General features: G+C 33.4%; 1 protein-coding gene across 1 annotated transcript in view; it reads left to right on the top strand.

Moving 5' to 3' along the window:
- Positions 1 to 15,857, top strand: part of NCOA1 (nuclear receptor coactivator 1) — a 159,229-nt gene that overhangs the window by 18,653 nt on the left and 124,719 nt on the right. Inside the window, exon 2 of the mRNA XM_030920913.1 lies at positions 6,307 to 6,463. The gene's annotated coding sequence lies outside the window, so the exon portion shown is untranslated. The remainder of the gene's footprint in view (positions 1 to 6,306; positions 6,464 to 15,857) is intronic.

Genomic DNA, 15,857 nt, shown 5'->3' with positions numbered 1-15,857 from the left:
ATCAATAAAAAATAAAATTGTTTTTAAATGTTATTTTCCAATTGTTTGCTACTTTTATATAGAAACAATTGAGGCCGGGCGCGGTGGCTCAAGCCTGTAATCCCAGCACTTTGGGAGGCCGAGACGGGCGGATCACGAGGTCAGGAGATCGAGACCATCCTGGCTAATACGGTGAAACCCCGTCTCTACTAAAAAATACAAAAAACTAGCCGGGCGACGAGGCGGGCGCCTGTAGTCCCAGCTACTGGGGAGGCTGAGACAGGAGAATGGCGTGAACCCGGGAGGCGGAGCTTGCAGTGAGCTGAGAGCCGGCCACTGCACTCCAGCCTGGGCGGCAGAGCAAGACTCCGTCTCAAAAAAAAAAAAAAAAAAAAAAAGAAACAATTGATATTTGTATATTCACCTTGTGAATTCACCTTACTAAATTCACTTTATTGTATTCCCCTTTGTATAGTATATTCACCTTGCCAAATTCACCTAATTCTAATAATTGGTTCTCAGATTCCTTAAAATTATTGACGAAGAATTCATTTTTAAATAAATAAAGACAATTTTAATTTTCTTCCCTCACTTTTATTTCTTTTTCTGGCCTTTTTGCCCTGAGTAGGAGCTCCACTATATTCAATACAATGATGAATAGAAGTGGGGAGAGTGAATATTCTTGACTTGAACACAGTATTATGAGAACTTGCAATATTTTACCATTGTATAAAGTACTAGCTGTAGGTTTTTCATTTATCCTCCTTATCAGATTGAAGGAATAACTTTTAACTTTCAGCTTACTGAGAGTTTTATCATGAATGGGTGCTGATTTTTCTCAGATGCTTTTTCCGCATTCATTGGGATTTTTTTTAAGATTCTGTTAATATGGTAAATTGTTTAGATTTAAATTTTTTATGTTAATTTTTAAATTTACAAATAATAATTGTACATATTTATGGGCTAGATAGTGATGTCTGATTCATATAATGTATGGTGATGAGCTCAGGGTAATTATTAATAGCCTATCCATCATCTCACACATTTATCATTTCTTTATGTTGCACGCATTCATTATCTTACTTTTAGCTCTTCGAAACTATACAATATATTGGGGTTTTCTGTTTTGTTTTGTTTTTTTTGAGGTGGAGTTTTGCTGTTGTCCAGGCTGGAGTGCAATGGCGTGATCTCGGCTCACCGCTACCTCCACCTTCCGGTTCAAGCCATTCTCTTGCCTCAGCCTCCCAAGTAGCTGGAATTACAGGCGTACGCCACCATGTGTGGCTAATTTTGTATTTTTTAGTAAAGACGGGGTTTCTCCATGTTGGTCAGGCTGATCTTGAACTCCTGACCTCAGGTGATCCACCTGCCTCGGCCTCCCAAAGTGCTGGGATTACAGGCGTGAGCCACTGCACCCGGCCAAAACTACACAATATATTGTTTACTGTAGTTATCCAACAGTGGTATAGAACACTAGGACTTATTCCTCCTATCTAGCTATAATTTTGTATCCTTCAACAAATCTCTCTCTATCCCTATCCCTCTTCCCCCTACGCTTCCCAGCCTCTAGTATCTTATATTCCACTTTTATTTCTATGAGATCAACTTTTTTTTTTTAAGCTTCCACATAGGAGTGAGAACATGTGATGCTTAATTTTCTGTTGCTGGCTTATTTCTTCCAATTCCAGTCACATTGCCATGAATAGCAGGATTTCATTCTTTTTTATGGCTGAATAGTACTCAATTATGTATCTATGCTACATTTTCTTTATCCATTCATCTGTTGTTAGACACCCAGGTTGATTCCATATCTTAGCTATTGTAAATAGTGTTGCAGTCAACATGGTAGTGCAGATGTCTCTTCGATATACTGATTTCCTTTTCTTTGGCTAAATGCCAAGTAGTGGGATTGCTGTATTATATGGTAGTTCTATTTGTAGTTTCTTTTCTTTTGAGGAACCTCCATACTGTTCTCCATGGTGGTTCTACTGGTTTACATTCCCATCAACAGTGTTTTAAGAGTTCTCTTTTCTCCACATCCTCATCAGCATTTGTTATTTTTTGTCTTTTTGATAATAGCTATCATCCTAACTGGGATGAGATGATTACCTCATTGTGGTTTTGATTTGTATCTCCCTGATGATTAATGATGTTGAACATGTTTTCATATATTTGTATGACTTCTTTTGGCCATTTGTATGTCTTTTGAGAAATGCCTGTTCAGATTATTTGCCCATTTTTTAAATCAGATCATTGTTGTTGTTGCTGTTGAGTTCCTTGTATATTCTGGATATTAATCTCCGTCAGAAGATTGGTTTTTGAATTTTAAATCCTTAGGTATACCACTTGATAATAGTCTATTCTTATATATATCTAGATTCAACTAATGTTGATGTCATTTGTTTACTTTATTTCAGTTTCACTTGTTTTCTAATTTCCATTGCATTTTCTTCTTTCACTGTAGGTCATTAACAGGTATGTTGTCAAAGTTCTACCTATTTAAGACTTTTCTGGATATGTTAATGGTTTCTAATTCCATAGTAGTGAGAGAACATACCCTTTAAGATTTCAGTCTTTAGAAATGTGTTATATAAAAAATGGTTCACCATTTGTTTCATGTTGAGTAATAGTTTCATGTGCACTTGCAAATAAATGTACATTTGCCAGTTGTTGGATGTACTGTTCTATGAATGTTCATTTAGGACAAGCTAGTTATCACTGTTCTTCAAATCTCCTGTTTCCTTACTGGTTTTTAAAAATCTAGTTGTTTCATCTATTATTGAGAGAGGAATGTTAAAATCTTCAATGATACGTATGGATTTTTCTATTTCTCTTTTAAGTTCTGTTAGTTTATGCTTCATTTATTTTGAAGCTCTGTTATTATTTGCATAACTTATGATTCTGGCTGGGCGTGGTGGCTCACACCTATAATCCTAGCACTTTGGGAGGCCACAGTAGGAGGATCACTTAAGCCTGGGAGCTCAAGACCAGCCTGGGCAAGACCCCATCTCTAAAACAATTAAAAATTTCTTTAAAATGATGATTCTGTCTTCCTGATGCATTGACTCTTTTATGAAACTTCCCTTTTTATCTTTAGTTACATTCCTAGTCCTGAAGTCTACTTTTGCTGATATTTATATTGCTTTCTTATGTTTGCTGTTTGTGTAATATATTCTTTTCCATTTTTTAAACTTTCAACCTATTTGTATCTTTGTATTTAAACTATATCTCTTATTGACAGCTTATGGTGTGGGTTTGCTTTTTCTCTAGTTTCCATCTTTTAATTGTAATGTTTAGTTATTTTATATTTAATGTAATTAATATGGTTGGGTTTAAGATACCATTTGTTCCTTGTTCTTCTTTTCCTACTTTCGTGCCCTCTTTTGGGTTAACCAAATATTTTTTAGTAGAGTACTGATAATTCCTGTTAACTTTTTAGCTATACTTTCTTATATTTTCAAATTCCTTATAACCTTTTGAGCACTACTCTTTTATAATTTTTAAGTGGCTGCTCTCGGAATTAAAATATATATCCTTAATTTATAAATTTATTTATAGTTAATGTTGTAATACTTTATGTGAAATTTAAGAGACTTGCAACAGTATAATTGCATTTATGCCTTCCCATCCTTTGTGTCATTATTGGAATATGATTAACATTTAATACATTACAAACACCACAATATTTTATATTTTTAATATATTTTTATATAATCACTTATCTTTTAAAGAAAGAATATGTACATCTTTTAAAGAATAAAAAATACATAGTCCTTTTTATTTACCCTCGTATTTATGATTTCTGATGCTTTTGCTTCTGTTTTGTAGATCTGACTTTACCTAGCATCATTTCTCTTTAGCCTGAAAAAGTTCCTTTAGTATTTCTTATATATTAATCTTACAACAGATTATGTTTGGTTATGTTAAAGTGTTTTTAATTTTGCCTTCAGTTTTTTGAAGGATATTTTTGCTGGATATAGAATTGTGAGTTGATAGGGCTACCCGCCTTCAGTATTTTAATGGAAGAAATTATTCCATTATCTTCTTGCCTCTGTTGTTACCAATGAGAAATCAGTTACCATTTATATCTTTGTTTTCTTGTATTTGATGTGCTACCTTGACCAAGCGAGTTTCAAAATTTTATGTTAATTTTTTTTTAGTGGTTTGACTCGACTTTGCCAGAGTTGATGTCTCTGTATTTATTCTGAGTGGGATTTATTGAGACACACTGGATCTGACAGTTTATTTTTCACCAAATTTTGAAAATTTTCAATCATTATTTCCGCATAGTACTATTTCTGCCCCAGTATCTTTGTCCTCTCATTGGTATTGCCAACAGATTACAGAAGGCGTGTGTGTGTGTGTGTGTGTGTGTGTGTGTGTGTGTGTGTGTGTGTGTTTTCCCCAGATTACAGAAGGGGTATGTGTGGTTGTGTGGTTTCTTTTCTCTTTCTTCTTCAGACTGGGTATTATTTTCATTTCAAGTTCACTGACTTGTTTTTCTGCTGTCACAAATCTACTGTTGTTAAGTCTGGCCAGTGAATCTTGAAATTTGCTATTGAATGATCTAGCTCTTGAATTTCCGTTTATTTCTTTCTCAGTTTCCATATGCTGCCAGTATTTCTCATGTGTTTACCCTTTATATATATATATATATATATATATAATCTTTAAACATATTTATAATAGCTACTTTCACATCTTTGTTAGGTATTGCCAACACCTAAATCAACTTGTGGTGTGCTACTGTTGACCACCTTTTCTCCTGATCTGGAGTTACATTTTCTAGCCTCTTTGCATGTTTAGTAAGTTTTTATTGCATACTGGATGTTGTGGATGACATTGTGGATTGTTAACTCTTTTTGAAGAGTATTGATTTATCTTCTAGTAGACAGCTAAATTACTGGCTAGTAAACATACACTTAACTATACAACTCAGCAATTACAGTCCCGGGCATTGAAATGAAAACAAATGTTTTTACAAAAGCCTGTACACAAATACTCATAGCAGCTTTATTTATAATAACCAAAAACTAAACACAACCCAAATGCACTTTACAGGACAAATAGTGAAAAAAAACTGTGGCATCACTGTACCATGGAGCAATAAAAAGGAATGAACTATTGATACATGCACCAAACTGGTTGGATCTCAAGGGCATTATGCTGAGTGAACATGTACCCTAGAACTTAAAGTATAATAAAAATAATAAATAAAATAAATTTAGAAAAGCCAACTTGAAAAGATTCCATGCTATATGATTCAATTTATGTAGTATTCTCAAAGTGACAAAAATTATAGAAATAGGGAACAGATTGCAGTTGTCAAGAGTTAAGGAAAGGGGAAGGGGGATGTGATTATAAACAGCATGAAACAATTCACCTGTGGTGATGGAGCAGTGAATCTCGATTGTGATATAGTTTTGTGAATCTGTACATGTGCTAAAATGTCATAGAATTGTAAAAAAGACATACAAAAAATGAGTGCGTGCAAAAACTGGCAAAATTCAAGTAAGATCTGTAATCTAGTCTACTCAGTTTCCAACTTTCTTTTAGCTCTGATTTACGTTCTTTAATGCCTCAAGCCAATTAGACTGTGGTTTTCTCCTTTAAACCTAGCCTCTCTGAGCTTAAGTGGGAGTGCTGGGAAGAGTTCCCTTCCAGGAGAGTCTCATAAGTGTGTATCTCACTCAATATAATTCCTTTCTTTCAGTGGTCAGAACCCTTACAATTTCTGTCTGCTTTGGTCACTTTCCAATTTCTTCAAACAGTTGTTTTTTTATATTTTGTCCAGAGTTTATAACTGTTATCTGTGGGCAAATTAGTTCGATATAAGGTAGTTCATCATTACTAGAACCAGAAGTCAACTACCATCTTTTTGAAGTATTACAAATATAAAATGTTTGTAAACTTTTTCAGTTAGAAATTTGAAGATAAAATATTATAGGAGTGTTACATAACTAAAGAATTATGTGATAACTGAAAATATGAAAAAATCAGAATTTTTAAGTAGGAAAAAGGATATATATACAAATGCAGCCAGAAACAACTTTTAAAAGACATATAAATGAGTCTTTCAGAAGTTTAAGGGTAGAATGTAATTATGTTTTACCTAAGCATCATTCTCAAATAGGAGTATTTAATCACCAGAAAGGACTTAAGCTGTAAAATGAGATCTTTATCCATTGTCTTTTGGAAATATTTTTCATTTCACTCTGAAAGTTGCATTTTTTTCTTTTTCTAGCATATCTGACCTTTATTATTTATTGGAGAATAAAATGGCAATCTAACATCCCTTCTGCTTTTATTTTTGTCTTTTTATTCTAGTTGTTTATATAATTGGCCTTAAATGAGGTGAGAGTGAAGAGACTAGAGCCATCTCTGGAAAACATCATTGTCCCATTCCCCAGGAAGCTACCCTCTGGAACACAAGATTTGACCATATCTGTTTTGAGGATTCATTATGAACAAAGAAGTCTCCCAGGTAGGAATTGTAGTTCTATTTTTATAGAGCTTTGTCTCTGCAAAAGTATGGAAGGAAAATGATTATCTGTTGACTGTTATCTTTTATGGAAATATGTGTTTGATCTGGGATGCTTCAAGGTTAGTGTAAAACAGGTGCTGACATTCCTAAGTGAAAATGATAGGAAAGTTCTAGAGTACACTTTATGAGCTATTTTAGTGTATGTTGAAATCACTTATGATGAGACCCTCAAAGTCCTTAGTGAATTGAAAATGGCAGCAGAAAAACTGTAGTAAACCATCTCCAGATTTGCTTCATATATTTCTAACGTATATCCAGTTAATTTTGTACATATATGCATAAAATTATATCATATATACCTATGTAATTATAAGTATACCTGTATAATATGTAGGTAATTATAGGTATACCCATATAATATATACCTTTGTAATTTATGTATATATAGTGTCCATATGGGCATTTTTACATTGTTACTGTTTTAGAGTTTGTGAGCTAGCTGAATAGAACCAGTATATCCATGAACATGCTAATGGGAGCAGTAGAAAAATTAACATGCATCAAGCCAAGACAGTAGATAAAAGAGTTGAAGAGGGATCAGAAACTGATAAATCAGTAAGGGAAAACTTCCAGGAGAAAATGTGTTAATTAATAGACTTTTAATTGAATTATACATAGATAAAAATAAAAAATTATAAGCATATAACTTTTTATTTATTATATACTGAACATATTTGTGTAAACATTGTCTGGATTAAGAAGTAGAACAGTACCACCACCCCAGAAATCCTCTTCATCCCTGTGCCCCAGCTGCACGCCCATTCACGTTTAAAGGAGGAGACAGTTGTCACCATGGAAAGTGATACCTGTCAACCTAAGAGCGTGGGGTTTTATAGATCATTGAAGTTAAAGGCAATAAAATTTAGTTGGCCAACAATGCCTGTGTTTGGAATTAACAGTGAGTTTGGAAGTTGGCAGAGAGCTTTAAAGCAAGGACTAGAGGTACAAAATTATTTAAGAAGGTATTCATCTAATCTTACTATCTCTGCCTCTTTAAAATTTCATCAGTTTTGGCTGGGCGCGGTGGCTCACGCCTGTAATCCCAGCACTTCAAGGGATGCTGAGACGGCCGGATCATGAGGTCAGGAGATTGAGACCGTCCTGGCTAACACGGTGAAACCCCGTCTCCACTAAAAATACAAAAAAAAAAAAAAAAAAAAAAAAACCCCGGTATGGTGGCAGGCACCTGTAGTCCCAGCTACTTGGGAGGCTGAGGCAGGAGAATGGTGTGAACCTGGGAGGCGGAGCTAGCAGTGAGCCGAGATTAAGCCACTGCACTCCAGCCTGGGTGACAGAGCGAGACTCCTCTCAAAAAAAAAAAAAAAAAAAATATTTTTTTCATCAGTTTCTAGAGCAAACACAACTCTCGGTTACTGGCTTTTATTAACTGATGATACATTTGTATTTACACGTTGAGTGCCCTGTATCTGAAATGCTTGGTGCTAGAAGTGTTCCATATTTTGGATTTTAAAATATTTGCAGTATACTTATCAGCTGAGCATCCGAAATCTGAAATCCTACATGCTCCTGTGAGCATTTCCTTTGAGAATCATATTGGTGCTCAAAAAGCTTCAGATTGTGGAGTGTATCGGATTTTGGACTTGGGATGTTCAACCTGTATTAATTTATGTTTTCTGTTGTTTCCAATCAGACTGTTGTTTCTCCCTAAGAAGCAATAAATGAATTAAGTATTCTGATTAAAAAAGAAAGTTTTGCGGAGTAGGATGTATTATCATAAAGAGAAATTTTAATTAAGTAGGAGAGCCATGTCTTTAAGAGTTTTCAGGAAAGGAACGTTAGTACCTCGACCTTATGAAAGAGAAAGGGGGAGAAAATTGATAGAATAATGCAGTGACTGAACGTTAGCTTGGTGTCTGTCTTTCCTCACTGTTCACTGAGTGACTCTGAAGTCATATTTTCCTCATTATAATGACATTTTTAATCTTTTCTATTTCTTCTTAACATTAAAAACAATTGCACATGTACCAAATAGTTACAAAATTGCTAGACTGAACATCTGCATGCCCATTGCCCAGTTTCACCATTTATAAACATTTTATGGAATTTGCTTTATCTCTCTCTGTATTTACTTTTCCTTTTCCCCTTCCCCCTTTACCATTACGGTGATGATGATGAACATTTGAGAAAAAGTTGTAGACAATCATGATCCTTCACTCTAAAATATTTCCTACTTAACCACAATATAATAATCAATTCAAGAAACATTGCTGTTATCTAATATGTAGTTCACATTAAAATTTTACAGTTGGTCTGATTCACAATCAGAAATTGCACAGTTATCACATTTGTTTGGTTTCCTTTAACCTGGAATAGTTTATTAGCTTTTATTTGTTTTTCATAATAGGACCTTCCATGATAATAATGTTGGAGAAGAGTACAGGCCAGCTATTTTGTACGGTGGTCATCATTTCAGGATTGTCTGTTTCCACCTATTTCTTTCCTAAAAAGACTGTGGTATGAGATGGAGATTCATGGATTTTTCTTTTTTTTTTTTTTTACTGAGAAGGTTATCTTAAATAACAAAGCCTACAAAGAGTTTTCAGGATACAGTCTATTGGAACAAGGAAAATTCTAGAAAGTAGACTCACTAAGATAATTTAGATGTTACTGAAAAGAATTATACACACACACAGAGATAGATAGATATATAGATATATATATATATAAAATTTTAGAATCCAAGATTTATAAACTTTGGAACAAAAATTAGGGTTTGCAAAAGCAGAACTTTTGATTTTGATGGAACAGTGCATTTTATTTTAAAGTCCTTGACATCTTATAAGAAATAATTGGTTTTATGTTATAGCATACCATAGAAGATAAGTCACGATTAGCTATAGGAATAATTTTATTTTCATGTGATGTTTGGACTAAGAATAGAAAAGATTCTTTGTTTATATGTTTGAGTACCTTATATACTACCTAGTTTTTAGATGTGGTATGTTTTAATGTCACCTTTTCTGTAAGTCTCTTACTGGGTATATTAGGGAAATGTTTTGATGTGGAGGCCAAGCCAAAAGATTGGGGCTATATTGATGGCTTTTCTATTTATTAGTTATGTGACTATAGGTTAGTGATATAACTTAAAGTGTATACAAATTCTGGAACCAGATTACCTAAGACGTAGTTCTTCCTCTACCATTTAAGTGGTTGGGCAGATTAAGTAACTTGTCCATGCCTCGGTTTTCTCATCACTAAAATGGATTATAATATTACCTACCTGATGTTTATGAGTAAATGAGTTAGTAAGGTTTATGAGGGAATTAATTAACATAGGTTAGGTGCTTAGAACAGTGATTGGCGTATAGTAAATCTTATATAAGTGTTAGTATTCATTATCATCATCATCATCATCATCAGAGCATAGTTTATTAGTATGATAAAACTGTCAAAATGGAAATAATATATACTTCATAGGGCAGTTGTGAGGAATAAGTGAATTAATGCATATAAAACATATAGTACATATTCAATATATATTTAATATTGTCACATCCTTTAGTTAGATGAATATTAATGGGCTTATATTTTAACTTATAAACTTTTTATTTTGTTTCTCTCAAATTATTTGTTACTATGGACTTTATAACGTGAAAGTAGCAACTGGAAGGGCAAGCATGTTTATACCACTAAAGTGGCCTATAGTCTAAATATTTGAGAAGTACTTTACTGGGTGACAATTGCAGGGGTCCTTAATTTAAAAATTTAAAAGTCTGCATCTCTAGTTTAAAATGTATAAGCATTATTTTTATTGTTATTACTCTGTTTTCATAATTATTTTTCTATTGAGAACCCTGGAAAATGGAATTTGAGTTTCGCTTGTTCCAAGTTAGTCTTTAGCTGGTTATTGCAACTGAAGGAATATAGCTAGCCACATTTAGTGTTAGCATTAAGAGGATATTGATGCTATTTAACCAGCCATTTACATGAAATGCGTGGGTTTTTTTTTTTTTTTCATTTTTCAATGGATATCAATAAAATAATGCCAAATATAAATGAATCAAGTAAGATGACTTAGGTTTTAAGCTGGACTTTACAAAATGCATATCTTTTCTATAAATGTGGTCAATGAAGATTGGCTCAAATTGCGATTTTTTTTTTGTTTTGTTTTGAGACGAAATCTCACTCTGTCGTCCAGGCTGGAGTGCAGTGATGCAATCTGAGCTCACTGCATCCGCTGCCTCCTGGGTTCAAGCAGTTCTCTCCCTCAGCCTCCCTAGTAGCTGGGATTACAGGCATCCACCACCACACCTGGCTAATTTTTGTATTTTTAGTAGAGATGGGGTTTCACCATGTTGGCCAGGCTGATCTCGAATTCCTGACCTCATGATCCACCCTCCTCAGCCTCCCAAAGCGCTGGGATTACAGGCGTGAGCCACCACACCCGGCCCTCGTATTGTAATTTTATCTGTGCCCTTTCCCTTTCAGGTTGGGAGGGTGACCCTGAAGTTAACTGGAGGTTTGCCTGACTTGATCATTTTATACCACCCTTAAAATGTAATTCCATTGTTTTGGTAAATTATTTTGAGCCATTTGGCTCTATGACTTTGGTACTTCTGCCATATACCATTAAAGAACAAACTTTAGTGTATTTATTTTTCTTTTATTGGTGTAGATATATATATTTATACTGTATTCTGAAATGAGTTTCTAAAATAGTTGATCAAAATTCATCAGCTTCTGATCTGGGGCTGAATTCTTTATTTTAGATATTGGAGTAATTTTATGTATAAATGTGGTTATTTGGTTTTGGATAATCATTTGTGGATTATCTGTATCTAATGCAGATCTTCATTCTCTTTTGATTCTGGCTTCTAGCTATTTTTCTGCCCACTATTATCTGAATCTCTGAAAGAGGTTGGTAAAAAGAGACAGACATTAAAAATTTTTTTAATTTTTTTATTTAATTTTTTTTTTTTTAAAGAGACATTGTCTGTGTAGCCAAGACCACACTTGAATTCCTGGCTCAAACAGTTCTCCCACCTCAGCCTCCTGAGTAGTTGGGATTATAGATACATGTTACTGCACCTAGCAACACTGAAATTTTTATCACTCAGTTTTGTCTGTGCAAATGACAAAGCAAAATAATCATCATTTTCTTTTTTAAGGCTACTTCTGCTAAACTCTTATAAAACTCTTCTGTACACCTGCAAGTAAATATTAAGTACTTATATTCTTGTTTATACCAGCTAAAGATAGCTATAGTTAGGAAGACTGATTTTTCCTCAAGAAATACCAACACAAATTAAAGTGGATTTTGGAAGACATGTGCAGTATACCTGCATAACTCTATGTCACTCTAAGATAACTGGACTCATAGTTTCATAAGGAAATATTGAGTTATTTTGCTAATTTGTTCTAATAAGATAGCTTCCACAAATATGTGTTACAATGCTATTTTTCCTCAGTCATGAGTATACTAGGACTATTTTAATAAGGCAAATGTTTATTCTTCATCTTAAAATTAAATTTTAAATGAAGCCAATATGAGGAAAATACTGGATTTTAAAACGAATTTGGTTTTCCTTTTTTTATGTATTTGTTAATAGAAAACAAAATAAACTTTTTTTCAAACTTTGTATTTAGAAAAAATTAATGCAAAGAAAAAGGGCATTGTCTCTTTATCTGTGGAATAAGTTTTTAATGGTAAATACAAACGTATTAAATATATTGTTTCAAACTTTAAGATGCATTTAGAGGTTACATTACCAAATCCTTGATAATGTCTTTATTATTAGCATAATAAATTTAAAAGACTGCACAATGTTCTCTTTTACAAAAAGCACTTTAAGAAAAATCTAGTATTTTATAGAATTAATGAAATAAGATTAAATGGTGTTTTGATTTTTAAGAATTCAGTGATTGCTTTGAATCCATTTATTTGATTTTGCTTTTTATTCTTGGCCATAATAGTTAAGACTTTGGCAGGTGATTTATGGTAGAAATTTAGGGGAGAAGGGTCTCTTTTCTGGGCCAAGGATAACTACCATCTCAATTTGGGCCCCTGGCGTTGTAGATTTTGAGAGAATTTTTGTTCCCAGGGATTTCAGGAAATCACTACCCATTCATTAGCTTCAAAATATCTAGCATTCAACAAAAATTAGGAGGCATGCGAAGAAATAAAAATGCATGGCCCATATACAGGAAAAATAGCAATCAGTAGTATCTGTCCCTAAAGGGACCAGACATTGGACCTATTCAAGAAGAAAAAGTAGGTAAGTTGGACTTCATTAAAATTAAAAACTTTTGTTCATTAAAGAATACTATAAAGAAAATGAAAAGAGAAACCACAGAATTGGAGAAAATAATCTGTAAGTCATGTATCTGATAGGGGTCTAATATCCCGAATGTAAAGCACTCTTATGACTCAATAAAAAGACAAGTTAAACCCAACCCAAAATCCTACAACTCAATAGCAAGAAAACATATAACCCAAATAAAGATCAGGCAAAGGACCCGAAAAGATATTTCTTCAAGGACGACATAAAAATGGCCAACAGGTATGTGAAAGGTGCTCAACATCATAAAATGATCAAGGAAATGCAAGTAAAAGCTGCTATATCACCTCACATCTATCAGCTATTAGGATAGCTGTTACAAGTTGAGTATCCCTTATCAAAAATGTTTGGGGGACCGAGATTGTTTCATATTTTGGATTTTTATGGATTTTAGAATATTTGCATTATACTTACCAGTTGAGCAACCAAAATCTGAAATGCAAAATGCTCCAATGAGCATATCCTTTGAGTATTATGTTGGCATTCAAAAATGTTTGGATTTTGGAGCATTTTAGATTTGGGATTTTTAGATTTGGGATGTTCAACCTGTATCAAAAAGACAAAAGATAACAAGTGTTGGCAAAGGTGTTGAGAAAATGTACACTTTTGGTGGGAACTTAGAATGGAGCAGCCATTATGAAAAACAGTATAGATACTCCTAAGAAAATTAACATATGACCCAGCAATACCTTTTCTGGGTGTATACCCAAAAGAGATGAAATCAGCTCATAAAGCTGTCTGCACGTCCATGTTCATTGCAGCATTATTCACAAGAGCTGAGACATGGAAACAACTTAGGAGTTGGTCAGTGGACAAACAGATAAAGAAGTTGTAGCATATATATACAATGAATTATTATTCAGCCATTAAAAAGGAGGAGATCCTGCCATTTGCCACAACATAGGTGAGCCTGGAGGACATTTTGCTAAGTGTAATAAGTCAGACACAGAAAGAATATTACATAATCTCATTTACATGAGGCGTCTTTGAAAACAAAGTCAAATATACAGAGATAGAGAATAAAACATTGTCATAGTGGGAAAAAATGGGTAACTATAGGAGATGATGGATATGTGCATTTGATTTGTTCATTTACAATAATATATAATAACCATTATAATATATAATAACCATTTTACTACATATCCACATCTCATGATATCATGTTGTATGTCTTAAATATACACAGTAAAATTTAATTTTTAAAAAATAGGCAAAGGAACTGAATAGACACGTCTCCAAATAAGACATACAAATGACCAAAGAGTGCAAGAAAAGATGCTTCGTGTCATTAGCGATTAGGGAAATAGAAATCAAAACCATAATGAGATACCATTTCACACCCTCTAGGATGGCTGTAATTTTTTTAAAGGCAGGAAATAACTCTATTTGGCGAGGTTGTGGAAGACTGGAACCCCTGTACATTACTGGTGGGAGTTTCAAATGGTGTAGTTACTATGTAGTTACTATGGAAAACTGGTTTTGACAATTCCTCAAAAAGTTAAAGAGTTACTGTATAACCCAACAGTTCCACTCCTAGTTAAATACTCAAGAATTAAAAATATGGCCACATAAAAACTTGTACATAAATGTTCACAGCAACATTATTGATAATATTCAAAAATGAAAACTACCTAAATATCCATCCACTGGTGAATGGATAAACAAAATATGGCATCTCCAAACAATGGAATATTATTCAGTTATTAAAAAGGCAGTGAAAATCCTAAAGTCCCTATCCTTCCTTAACACATGAGAAAGATTTTGGTTGTCATTGAAATGAAAAGCTAAAATGTAAACTTGTTTCAAAGACCCTTATATGTCTTAGGACTCCAGTTTGAGAAACATTTTTTTATGGAAATTACCTAGTTTAGATCTTTATTTATCATGTTTTTCCTGTGAGATGCCCTTCATACAACTATTGACTTCGAGATATTTAGCTCTCAAAGTATCCTTCTCACTATATATAAATGCTTCTTTGTGCTAATTGCCTGCTAAACATTTTAAAATGTATTATTAGAAACGTTTATTAACTAATTGGCAGGGACTTTTTAAAATTATGCAGTTCTCAGCTAAATCCAAGAAATGAATGACAGATTTCTTGTGTAGAAATTTAAATTCAACTGAATTATAAGGCACTGTTCTATTTCTTTAGCCTTCACCTGTTTGGTTTAGTCTGGTATGTTTGAGCAGAGATAGATGTAGTTTCTAGTTCCTAAAACTACTCTCTAGAGATTGCATAAGATTGGCTATAATTTAGCAACTCTTTTTAAATCAACAAGGGTACTTTTACTTAGAAACCGTACCTCTTTTTAAACAGCGATATGTAAATTGGTTTCCTGAAACCAGCATTTTATTTTCTTAATGATCCTTATTTAAGTACCCTAACTGCCAAATATAAAGCCATTCCACATAAATACAACATAATAGTTTTTCCTCTTCAGAAGTTTTACATTGCCCTGTTTATTTGTTTTGTAAACAGGAAGCAGTTAATACCAGAATCATACTATCAGCAAATTGTGGGTGACTGTCTCATAGCTCTTCAGCTTTTGGCTCTTACTTCAGTAGGCCAGCCTGTCTGGCTGCTGTTGAGTTGTTTGTTGTTTGTTCTCCCTAGCCCCAGAATCTCAGATATAGCAGTTGTGAATCTCCAGCTAGTAGTCTAAGGGTAGCACCGTATGGGAATCTTGCTTTAGATCCAGATATATTTATTACTCAAAATTATTCAATATGTGAGATTGTATTATTCAGATCATATAACTGCAGCATGGCTTGGGTCTGTAGTACTGTGAAATATCACAGGTTGTTTTTTTTTTTTTTTTTTTTTTACAAAATAGATCTTTACTTTTTCAAAATTAGAATACTCCCTAATTTCTAGACCAAGAAGGCAGTTTGCTGTTTTTTTCCCCATTGAAAATAAGACAATAAGGATTTCAAGAAAGTTCAGTTTTTCAATTATAAGAAATAACTTCAAAGATTTTAAAAAATATTTCAGAAAATATTTAACCATACAAACTTAAATATCTTTGTTTTAG

This window comes from Rhinopithecus roxellana, chromosome 17 (genome assembly GCF_007565055.1).
Source record: "Rhinopithecus roxellana isolate Shanxi Qingling chromosome 17, ASM756505v1, whole genome shotgun sequence".
In the NCBI taxonomy this organism is placed as follows: domain Eukaryota; kingdom Metazoa; phylum Chordata; class Mammalia; order Primates; family Cercopithecidae; genus Rhinopithecus; species Rhinopithecus roxellana.
Note: the sequence above shows the minus strand (reverse complement) of the source record. Positions and strands in the feature narration are given on the sequence as shown.